Source organism: Alligator mississippiensis, unplaced genomic scaffold (genome assembly GCF_030867095.1).
Source record: "Alligator mississippiensis isolate rAllMis1 unplaced genomic scaffold, rAllMis1 scaffold_26, whole genome shotgun sequence".
Taxonomy (NCBI): Eukaryota; Metazoa; Chordata; order Crocodylia; family Alligatoridae; genus Alligator; species Alligator mississippiensis.
The window spans coordinates 182,501-192,500 of record NW_026775251.1 but is presented as its reverse complement, the minus strand read 5'-3'; positions in this window follow the sequence as shown (position 1 = coordinate 192,500).

Genomic DNA, 10,000 nt, shown 5'->3' with positions numbered 1-10,000 from the left:
GTCCCGGTCAAGGGCTCCGTGGAAGGGCAGCCCGGGGGCGGGTCCAAGGGCCCCGGCAGGGACCCGGGCCTCCGGGGTCGGAGCCCAGGCACCCCGCCGAGGGGTGGTCGTCCCGGGCCAAGGCGGCGGGAGCCCGGGCAGGACTCCGCGGGGCAGGCCGGGCGGGAGTTCCAGGAGCCCGGCCGCGATTCCGACTTCTCCCCGGTGCCCTGCCCGGAGGCCGGGCAGGTCCGGGGGCCTTCGGCGCGGGCGGCGGGCTGCTCCCGCGGGGGAGACGAGCCGTGCTGGGCCCCGGGAGGGAGGCCCGGGGTCGACCTGGCGCCGGGGCTCCGGCCCTGGAAGTCCCGATGAGGTTTTTCAAACGGCCCGTGCCCGGGCCTTCGCTCCAGGAGGGCGGACACTTTCGGCGGTTGCCCCCGGTGGCTGGGCCGGGTGCCGCATCTACAATATTGCCAGGAAAGGTCCGCGGAGATTTTCGGGGACACGGTTTTCGGGACCCTAGTTGCCCATCTTGGGTTCCAGGAGGTCGGGCAGGGGTACCTCCGGGACCGGACCGTGCTGCAGGAGGGGCTCAACCCCGGGTTTGGCTCCATGTCGACTGGAGCTCCGGCCCAGGGGCGGGCCGGGCGAGAGTTCCAGGAGCCCGGCCGCGATTCCGGCTTCTCCCCGGTGCCCTGCCCGGAGGCCGGGCAGGTCCGGGGGCCTTCGGCGCGGGCGGCGGGCTGCTCCCGCGGGGGAGACGAGCCTCTCTGGGGCCCGGGAGGTTGGCCCTGGGTCGACCTGGCGCCGGGGCTCGGGCTCCGGAAGTCCGTATGAGGTTTTTCAAACGGGCCTTGCCCGGGCCTTCGCTCCAGGAGGGCGGACACTTTCGGCGGTTGCCCCCGGCGGCTGGGCCGGGTGCCGCATCTACAATATTGCCAGGAAAGGTTCGCGGAGATTTTCGAGGACACGGGTTTCGGGACCCTAGATGCCCATCTTGGGTTCCAGGAGCTCGGACGGAGGAACCTCCGGGGCCGGACCGTTCCGAAGGAGGGGGTCAAAACCGAGTTTGGCTCCATGTCGACTGGAGCTCCGGCCCCGGGGCGGGCCGGGCGGCCTGCCCGGCGAGAGTTCCAGGAGCCCGGCCGCGATTCCGGCTTCTCCCCGGTGCCCTGCCCGGAGGCCGGGCGGGCCCGGGGGCCTTCGGCGCGGGCGGCAGGCGGCTTCCGCGGCGGAGACGAGCCTCTCTGGGGCCCGGGAGGTGGGCCCTGGGTCGACCTGCCGCCGGGGCTCGGGCTCCGGAAGTCCGTATGAGGTTTTTCAAACGGGCCTTGCCCGGGTCTTCGCTCCAGGAGGGCGGACACTTTCGGCGGTTGCCCCCGGCGGCTGGGCCGGGTGCCGCATCTACAATATTGCCAGGAAAGGTTCGCGGAGATTTTCGAGGACACGGGTTTCGGGACCCTAGATGCCCATCTTGGGTTCCAGGAGGCCGGACGGAGGAACCTCCGGGGCCGGACCGTGCTGCAGGAGAGGTTCAACCCCGAGTTTGGCTCCATGTCGACTGGAGCTCCGGCCCGGGGGGCGGGCCGGGCGGCCTGGCCGGGCGAGAGTTCCAGGAGCCCGGCCGCGATTCCTACTTCTCCCCGGTGCCCTGCCCGGAGGCCGGGCGGGTCCGGGGGCCTTCGGCGCGGGCAGCGGGCTGCTCCCGCGGGGGAGACGAGCCGCCCTAACGCCCGGGAGGGAGGCCCGGGGTCGACCTGGCTCCCGAGCTCCGGCCCTGGAAGTCCGTATGAGGATTTTCAAACGGGCCGTGCCCGGGCCTTCGCTCCAGGAGGCCGGACACTTTCGGCGGTTGCTCCCGGCGGCTGGGCCGGGTGCCACATCTACAATATTGCCAGGAAAGGTCCGCGGAGATTTTCGGGGACACGGTTTTCGGGACCCTAGATGCCCATCTTGGGTTCCAGGAGGTCGGACGGAGGAACCTCCGGGGCCGGACCGTGCTGCAGGAGAGGTTCAACCGCGAGTTTGGCTCCATGTCGACTGGAGCTCCGGCCCAGGGGCGGGCCGAGCGGCTTGGCCGGGCGAGAGTTCCAGGAGCCCGGCCGCGATTCCTACTTCTCCCCGGTGCCCTGCCCGGAGGCCGGGCGGGTCCGGGGGCCTTCGGCGCGGGCAGCGGGCTGCTCCCGCGGGGGAGACGAGCCGTGCTGGGCCCCGGGAGGGAGGCCCGCGGTCGACCTGGCGCCGGGGCTCCGGCCCTGGAAGTCCGTATGAGGTTTTTCAAACGGGCCTTGCCCGGGCCTTCGCTCCAGGAGGGCGGACACTTTCGGCGGTTGCCCCCGGCGGCTGGGCCGGGTGCCGCATCTACAATATTGCCAGGAAAGGTTCGCGGAGATTTTCGGGGACACGGATTTCGGGACCCTAGATGCCCATCTTGGGTTCCAGGAGGTCGGACGGAGGAACCTCCGGGGCCGGACCGTGCTGCAGGAGGGGGTCAAAACCGAGTTTGGCTCCATGTCGACTGGAGCTCCGGCCCGGGGGGCGGGCCGGGCGGGCAGGCCGGGCGAGAGTTCCAGGAACCCGGCCGCGATTCCGGCTTCGACCCGGTCGACTGCACGGCGGGCGTGCAGGCCGGGGGGCGACTCGCAGGGGCCCTTCCAGGCTGCGGGGCCCAGCGGTTGGAGCCCGGCTACCCCGGCGAAGGGGCGGAAGAACCTGCACGGCGCGGCGGGAGAACCCGGCATGCTTCCGCGGGGCAGGCCGGGCAGGAGTTCCAGGAGCCCGGCCACGATTCCTACTTCTCCCCGGTGCCCTGCCCGGAGGCCGGGCGGGCCCGGGGGCCTTCGGCGCGGGCATCAGGCGGCTTCCGCGGCGGAGACGTGCCTCTCTGGGGCCCGGGAGGTTGGCCCTGGGTCGACCTGGCGCCCGGGCTCGCGCTCCGGAAGTCCGTATGAGGTTTTTCAAACGGGCCTTGCCCGGGCCTTCGCTCCAGGAGGGCGGACACTTTCGGCGGTTGCCCCCGGTGGCTGGGCCGGGTGCCGCATCTACAATATTGCCAGGAAAGGTTCGCGGAGATTTTCGGGGACACGGATTTCGGGACCCTAGATGCCCATCTTGGGTTCCAGGAGGTCGGACGGGCGAACCTGCGGGGCCGGACCGTGCTGCAGGAGGGGGTCAAAACCGAGTTTGGCTCCATGTCGACTGGCGCTCCGGCCCGGGGGGCGGGCCGGGCGGGCAGGCCGGGCGAGAGTTCCAGGAACCCGGCCGCGATTCCGGCTTCGACCCGGTCGACTGCACGGCGGGCGTGCAGGCCGGCGGCGACTCGCAGGGCCCCTTCCAGGCAGCGGGGCCCAGCGGTTGGAGCCCGGCTACCCCGGCGAGGGGCGGAAGAACCTGCACGGCGCGGCCGGAGAACCCGGCATGCTTCCGCGTGGCAGGCCGGGCAGGAGTTCCAGGAGCCCGTCCACGATTCCTACTTCTCCCCGGTGCCCTGCCCGGAGGCCGGGCGGGCCCGGGGGCCTTCGCCGCGGGCGGCGGGCGGCTTCCGCGGCGGAGACGAGCCTCTCTGGGGCCCGGGAGGTCGGCCCTGGGTCGACCTGGCGCCGGGGCTCGGGCTCCGGAAGTCCGTATGAGGTTTTTCAAACGGGCCTTGCCCGGGCCTTCGTTCCAGGAGGGCGGACACTTTCGGCGGTTGCCCCCGGCGGCTGGGCCGGGTGCCGCATCTACAATATTGCCAGGAAAGGTTCGCGGAGATTTTCGGGGACACGGATTTCGGGACCCTAGATGCCCATCTTGGGTTCCAGGAGGTCGGAGGGAGGAACCTCCGGGGCCGGACCGTGCTGCAGGAGGGGGTCAAAACCGAGTTTGGCTCCAAGTCGACTGGAGCTCCGGCCCGGGGGGCGGGCCGGGCGGGCAGGCCGGGCGAGAGTTCCAGGAACCCGGCCGCGATTCCGGCTTCGACCCGGTCGACTGCACGGCGGGCGTGCAGGCCGGGGGGCGACTCGCAGGGGCCCTTCCAGGCTGCGGGGCCCAGCGGTTGGAGCCCGGCTACCCCGGCGAGGGGCGGAAGAACCTGCACGGCGCGGCGGGAGAACCCGGCATGCTTCCGCGTGGCAGGCCGGGCAGGAGTTCCAGGAGCCCGGCCACGATTCCTACTTCTCCCCGGTGCCCTGCCCGGAGGCCGGGCGGGCCCGGGGGCCTTCGGCGCGGGCGGCGGGCGGCTTCCGCGGCGGAGACGAGCCTCTCTGGGGCCCGGGAGGTCGGCCCTGGGTCGACCTGGCGCCGGGGCTCGGGCTCCGGAAGTCCGTATGAGGTTTTTGAAACGGGCCTTGCCCGGGCCTTCGCTCCAGGAGGGCGGACACTTTCGGCGGTTGCCCCCGGTGGCTGGGCCGGGTGCCGCATCTACAATATTGCCAGGAAAGGTTCGCGGAGATTTTCGGGGACACGGATTTCGGGACCCTAGATGCCCATCTTGGGTTCCAGGAGGTCGGACGGAGGAACCTCCGGGGCCGGACCGTGCTGCAGGAGGGGGTCAAAACCGAGTTTGGCTCCATGTCGACTGGAGCCCCGGCCCGGGGGGCGGGCCGGGCGGGCAGGCCGGGCGAGAGTTCCAGGAACCCGGCCGCGATTCCGGCTTCGACCCGGTCGACTGCACGGCGGGCGTGCAGGCCGGGGGGCGACTCGCAGGGGCCCTTCCACGCTGCGGGGCCCAGCGGTTGGAGCCCGGCTACCCCGGCGAGGGGCGGAAGAACCTGCACGGCGCGGCGGGAGAACCCGGCATGCTTCCGCGGGGCAGGCCGGGCAGGAGTTCCAGGAGCCCGGCCACGATTCCTACTTCTCCCCGGTGCCCTGCCCGGAGGCCGGGCGGGCCCGGGGGCCTTCGGCGCGGGCGGCGGGCGGCTTCCGCGGCGGAGACGAGCCTCTCTGGGGCCCGGGAGGTCGGCCCTGGGTCGACCTGGCGCCGGGGCTCGGGCTCCGGAAGTCCGTATGAGGTTTTTGAAACGGGCCTTGCCCGGGCCTTCGCTCCAGGAGGGCGGACACTTTCGGCGGTTGCCCCCGGTGGCTGGGCCGGGTGCCGCATCTACAATATTGCCAGGAAAGGTTCGCGGAGATTTTCGGGGACACGGATTTCGGGACCCTGGATGCCCATCTTGGGTTCCAGGAGGTCGGACGGAGGAACCTCCGGGGCCGGACCGTGCTGCAGGAGGGGGTCAAAACCGAGTTTGGCTCCATGTCGACTGGCGCCCCGGCCCGGGGGGCGGGCCGGGCGGGCAGGCCGGGCGAGAGTTCCAGGAACCCGGCCGCGATTCCGGCTTCGACCCGGTCGACTGCACGGCGGGCGTGCAGGCCGGCGGCGACTCGCAGGGCCCCTTCCACGCTGCGGGGCCCAGCGGTTGGAGCCCGGCTACCCCGGCGAGGGGCGGAAGAACCTGCACGGCGCGGCGGGAGAACCCGGCATGCTTCCGCGGGGCAGGCCGGGCAGGAGTTCCAGGAGCCCGGCCACGATTCCTACTTCTCCCCGGTGCCCTGCCCGGAGGCCGGGCGGGCCCGGGGGCCTTCGCCGCGGGCGGCGGGCGGCTTCCGCGGCGGAGACGAGCCTCTCTGGGGCCCGGGAGGTCGGCCCTGGGTCGACCTGGCGCCGGGGCTCGCGCTCCGGAAGTCCGTATGAGGTTTTTGAAACGGGCCTTGCCCGGGCCTTCGCTCCAGGAGGGCGGACACTTTCGGCGGTTGCCCCCGGTGGCTGGGCCGGGTGCCGCATCTACAATATTGCCAGGAAAGGTTCGCGGAGATTTTCGGGGACACGGATTTCGGGACCCTAGATGCCCATCTTGGGTTCCAGGAGGTCGGACGGAGGAACCTCCGGGGCCGGACCGTGCTGCAGGAGGGGGTCAAAACCGAGTTTGGCTCCATGTCGACTGGAGCCCCGGCCCGGGGGGCGGGCCGGGCGGGCAGGCCGGGCGAGAGTTCCAGGAACCCGGCCGCGATTCCGGCTTCGACCCGGTCGACTGCACGGCGGGCGTGCAGGCCGGGGGGCGACTCGCAGGGGCCCTTCCACGCTGCGGGGCCCAGCGGTTGGAGCCCGGCTACCCCGGCGAGGGGCGGAAGAACCTGCACGGCGCGGCGGGAGAACCCGGCATGCTTCCGCGGGGCAGGCCGGGCAGGAGTTCCAGGAGCCCGGCCACGATTCCTACTTCTCCCCGGTGCCCTGCCCGGAGGCCGGGCGGGCCCGGGGGCCTTCGGCGCGGGCGGCGGGCGGCTTCCGCGGCGGAGACGAGCCTCTCTGGGGCCCGGGAGGTCGGCCCTGGGTCGACCTGGCGCCGGGGCTCGGGCTCCGGAAGTCCGTATGAGGTTTTTGAAACGGGCCTTGCCCGGGCCTTCGCTCCAGGAGGGCGGACACTTTCGGCGGTTCGTCCCGGTGGCTGGGCCGGGTGCCGCATCTACAATATAGCCAAGAAACGTTCGCGGAGATTTTCGAGAACACGTTTTTAAGGACCCTCAATGCCCATGTTCGGTTCCAGAAAGCCGGTCAGAGGGATCTTCGGGGCAGAACCCTGCCGTGTTGAGGGGCCAAACCCGAGTTTGGAGCCAGGTCAACGGGGAAAACCGGAAAAGGGCCGGAGAAGGCGGTCAGGCCGGGCGAGAGTTCCAGGAGCTCGGCCACAATTCCGATTTCGTCCCGGTCAAGGGCTCCGTGGAAGGGCAGCCCGGGGGCGGGTCCAAGGGCCCCGGCAGGGACCCGGGCCTCCGGGGTCGGAGCCCAGGCACCCCGCCGAGGGGTGGTCGTCCCGGGCCAAGGCGGCGGGAGCCCGGGCAGGACTCCGCGGGGCAGGCCGGGCGGGAGTTCCAGGAGCCCGGCCGCGATTCCGACTTCTCCCCGGTGCCCTGCCCGGAGGCCGGGCAGGTCCGGGGGCCTTCGGCGCGGGCGGCGGGCTGCTCCCGCGGGGGAGACGAGCCGTGCTGGGCCCCGGGAGGGAGGCCCGGGGTCGACCTGGCGCCGGGGCTCCGGCCCTGGAAGTCCCGATGAGGTTTTTCAAACGGCCCGTGCCCGGGCCTTCGCTCCAGGAGGGCGGACACTTTCGGCGGTTGCCCCCGGTGGCTGGGCCGGGTGCCGCATCTACAATATTGCCAGGAAAGGTCCGCGGAGATTTTCGGGGACACGGTTTTCGGGACCCTAGTTGCCCATCTTGGGTTCCAGGAGGTCGGGCAGGGGTACCTCCGGGACCGGACCGTGCTGCAGGAGGGGCTCAACCCCGGGTTTGGCTCCATGTCGACTGGAGCTCCGGCCCAGGGGCGGGCCGGGCGAGAGTTCCAGGAGCCCGGCCGCGATTCCGGCTTCTCCCCGGTGCCCTGCCCGGAGGCCGGGCAGGTCCGGGGGCCTTCGGCGCGGGCGGCGGGCTGCTCCCGCGGGGGAGACGAGCCTCTCTGGGGCCCGGGAGGTTGGCCCTGGGTCGACCTGGCGCCGGGGCTCGGGCTCCGGAAGTCCGTATGAGGTTTTTCAAACGGGCCTTGCCCGGGCCTTCGCTCCAGGAGGGCGGACACTTTCGGCGGTTGCCCCCGGCGGCTGGGCCGGGTGCCGCATCTACAATATTGCCAGGAAAGGTTCGCGGAGATTTTCGAGGACACGGGTTTCGGGACCCTAGATGCCCATCTTGGGTTCCAGGAGCTCGGACGGAGGAACCTCCGGGGCCGGACCGTTCCGAAGGAGGGGGTCAAAACCGAGTTTGGCTCCATGTCGACTGGAGCTCCGGCCCCGGGGCGGGCCGGGCGGCCTGCCCGGCGAGAGTTCCAGGAGCCCGGCCGCGATTCCGGCTTCTCCCCGGTGCCCTGCCCGGAGGCCGGGCGGGCCCGGGGGCCTTCGGCGCGGGCGGCAGGCGGCTTCCGCGGCGGAGACGAGCCTCTCTGGGGCCCGGGAGGTGGGCCCTGGGTCGACCTGCCGCCGGGGCTCGGGCTCCGGAAGTCCGTATGAGGTTTTTCAAACGGGCCTTGCCCGGGTCTTCGCTCCAGGAGGGCGGACACTTTCGGCGGTTGCCCCCGGCGGCTGGGCCGGGTGCCGCATCTACAATATTGCCAGGAAAGGTTCGCGGAGATTTTCGAGGACACGGGTTTCGGGACCCTAGATGCCCATCTTGGGTTCCAGGAGGCCGGACGGAGGAACCTCCGGGGCCGGACCGTGCTGCAGGAGAGGTTCAACCCCGAGTTTGGCTCCATGTCGACTGGAGCTCCGGCCCGGGGGGCGGGCCGGGCGGCCTGGCCGGGCGAGAGTTCCAGGAGCCCGGCCGCGATTCCTACTTCTCCCCGGTGCCCTGCCCGGAGGCCGGGCGGGTCCGGGGGCCTTCGGCGCGGGCAGCGGGCTGCTCCCGCGGGGGAGACGAGCCGCCCTAACGCCCGGGAGGGAGGCCCGGGGTCGACCTGGCTCCCGAGCTCCGGCCCTGGAAGTCCGTATGAGGATTTTCAAACGGGCCGTGCCCGGGCCTTCGCTCCAGGAGGCCGGACACTTTCGGCGGTTGCTCCCGGCGGCTGGGCCGGGTGCCACATCTACAATATTGCCAGGAAAGGTCCGCGGAGATTTTCGGGGACACGGTTTTCGGGACCCTAGATGCCCATCTTGGGTTCCAGGAGGTCGGACGGAGGAACCTCCGGGGCCGGACCGTGCTGCAGGAGAGGTTCAACCGCGAGTTTGGCTCCATGTCGACTGGAGCTCCGGCCCAGGGGCGGGCCGAGCGGCTTGGCCGGGCGAGAGTTCCAGGAGCCCGGCCGCGATTCCTACTTCTCCCCGGTGCCCTGCCCGGAGGCCGGGCGGGTCCGGGGGCCTTCGGCGCGGGCAGCGGGCTGCTCCCGCGGGGGAGACGAGCCGTGCTGGGCCCCGGGAGGGAGGCCCGCGGTCGACCTGGCGCCGGGGCTCCGGCCCTGGAAGTCCGTATGAGGTTTTTCAAACGGGCCTTGCCCGGGCCTTCGCTCCAGGAGGGCGGACACTTTCGGCGGTTGCCCCCGGCGGCTGGGCCGGGTGCCGCATCTACAATATTGCCAGGAAAGGTTCGCGGAGATTTTCGGGGACACGGATTTCGGGACCCTAGATGCCCATCTTGGGTTCCAGGAGGTCGGACGGAGGAACCTCCGGGGCCGGACCGTGCTGCAGGAGGGGGTCAAAACCGAGTTTGGCTCCATGTCGACTGGAGCTCCGGCCCGGGGGGCGGGCCGGGCGGGCAGGCCGGGCGAGAGTTCCAGGAACCCGGCCGCGATTCCGGCTTCGACCCGGTCGACTGCACGGCGGGCGTGCAGGCCGGGGGGCGACTCGCAGGGGCCCTTCCAGGCTGCGGGGCCCAGCGGTTGGAGCCCGGCTACCCCGGCGAAGGGGCGGAAGAACCTGCACGGCGCGGCGGGAGAACCCGGCATGCTTCCGCGGGGCAGGCCGGGCAGGAGTTCCAGGAGCCCGGCCACGATTCCTACTTCTCCCCGGTGCCCTGCCCGGAGGCCGGGCGGGCCCGGGGGCCTTCGGCGCGGGCATCAGGCGGCTTCCGCGGCGGAGACGTGCCTCTCTGGGGCCCGGGAGGTTGGCCCTGGGTCGACCTGGCGCCCGGGCTCGCGCTCCGGAAGTCCGTATGAGGTTTTTCAAACGGGCCTTGCCCGGGCCTTCGCTCCAGGAGGGCGGACACTTTCGGCGGTTGCCCCCGGTGGCTGGGCCGGGTGCCGCATCTACAATATTGCCAGGAAAGGTTCGCGGAGATTTTCGGGGACACGGATTTCGGGACCCTAGATGCCCATCTTGGGTTCCAGGAGGTCGGACGGGCGAACCTGCGGGGCCGGACCGTGCTGCAGGAGGGGGTCAAAACCGAGTTTGGCTCCATGTCGACTGGCGCTCCGGCCCGGGGGGCGGGCCGGGCGGGCAGGCCGGGCGAGAGTTCCAGGAACCCGGCCGCGATTCCGGCTTCGACCCGGTCGACTGCACGGCGGGCGTGCAGGCCGGCGGCGACTCGCAGGGCCCCTTCCACGCTGCGGGGCCCAGCGGTTGGAGCCCGGCTACCCC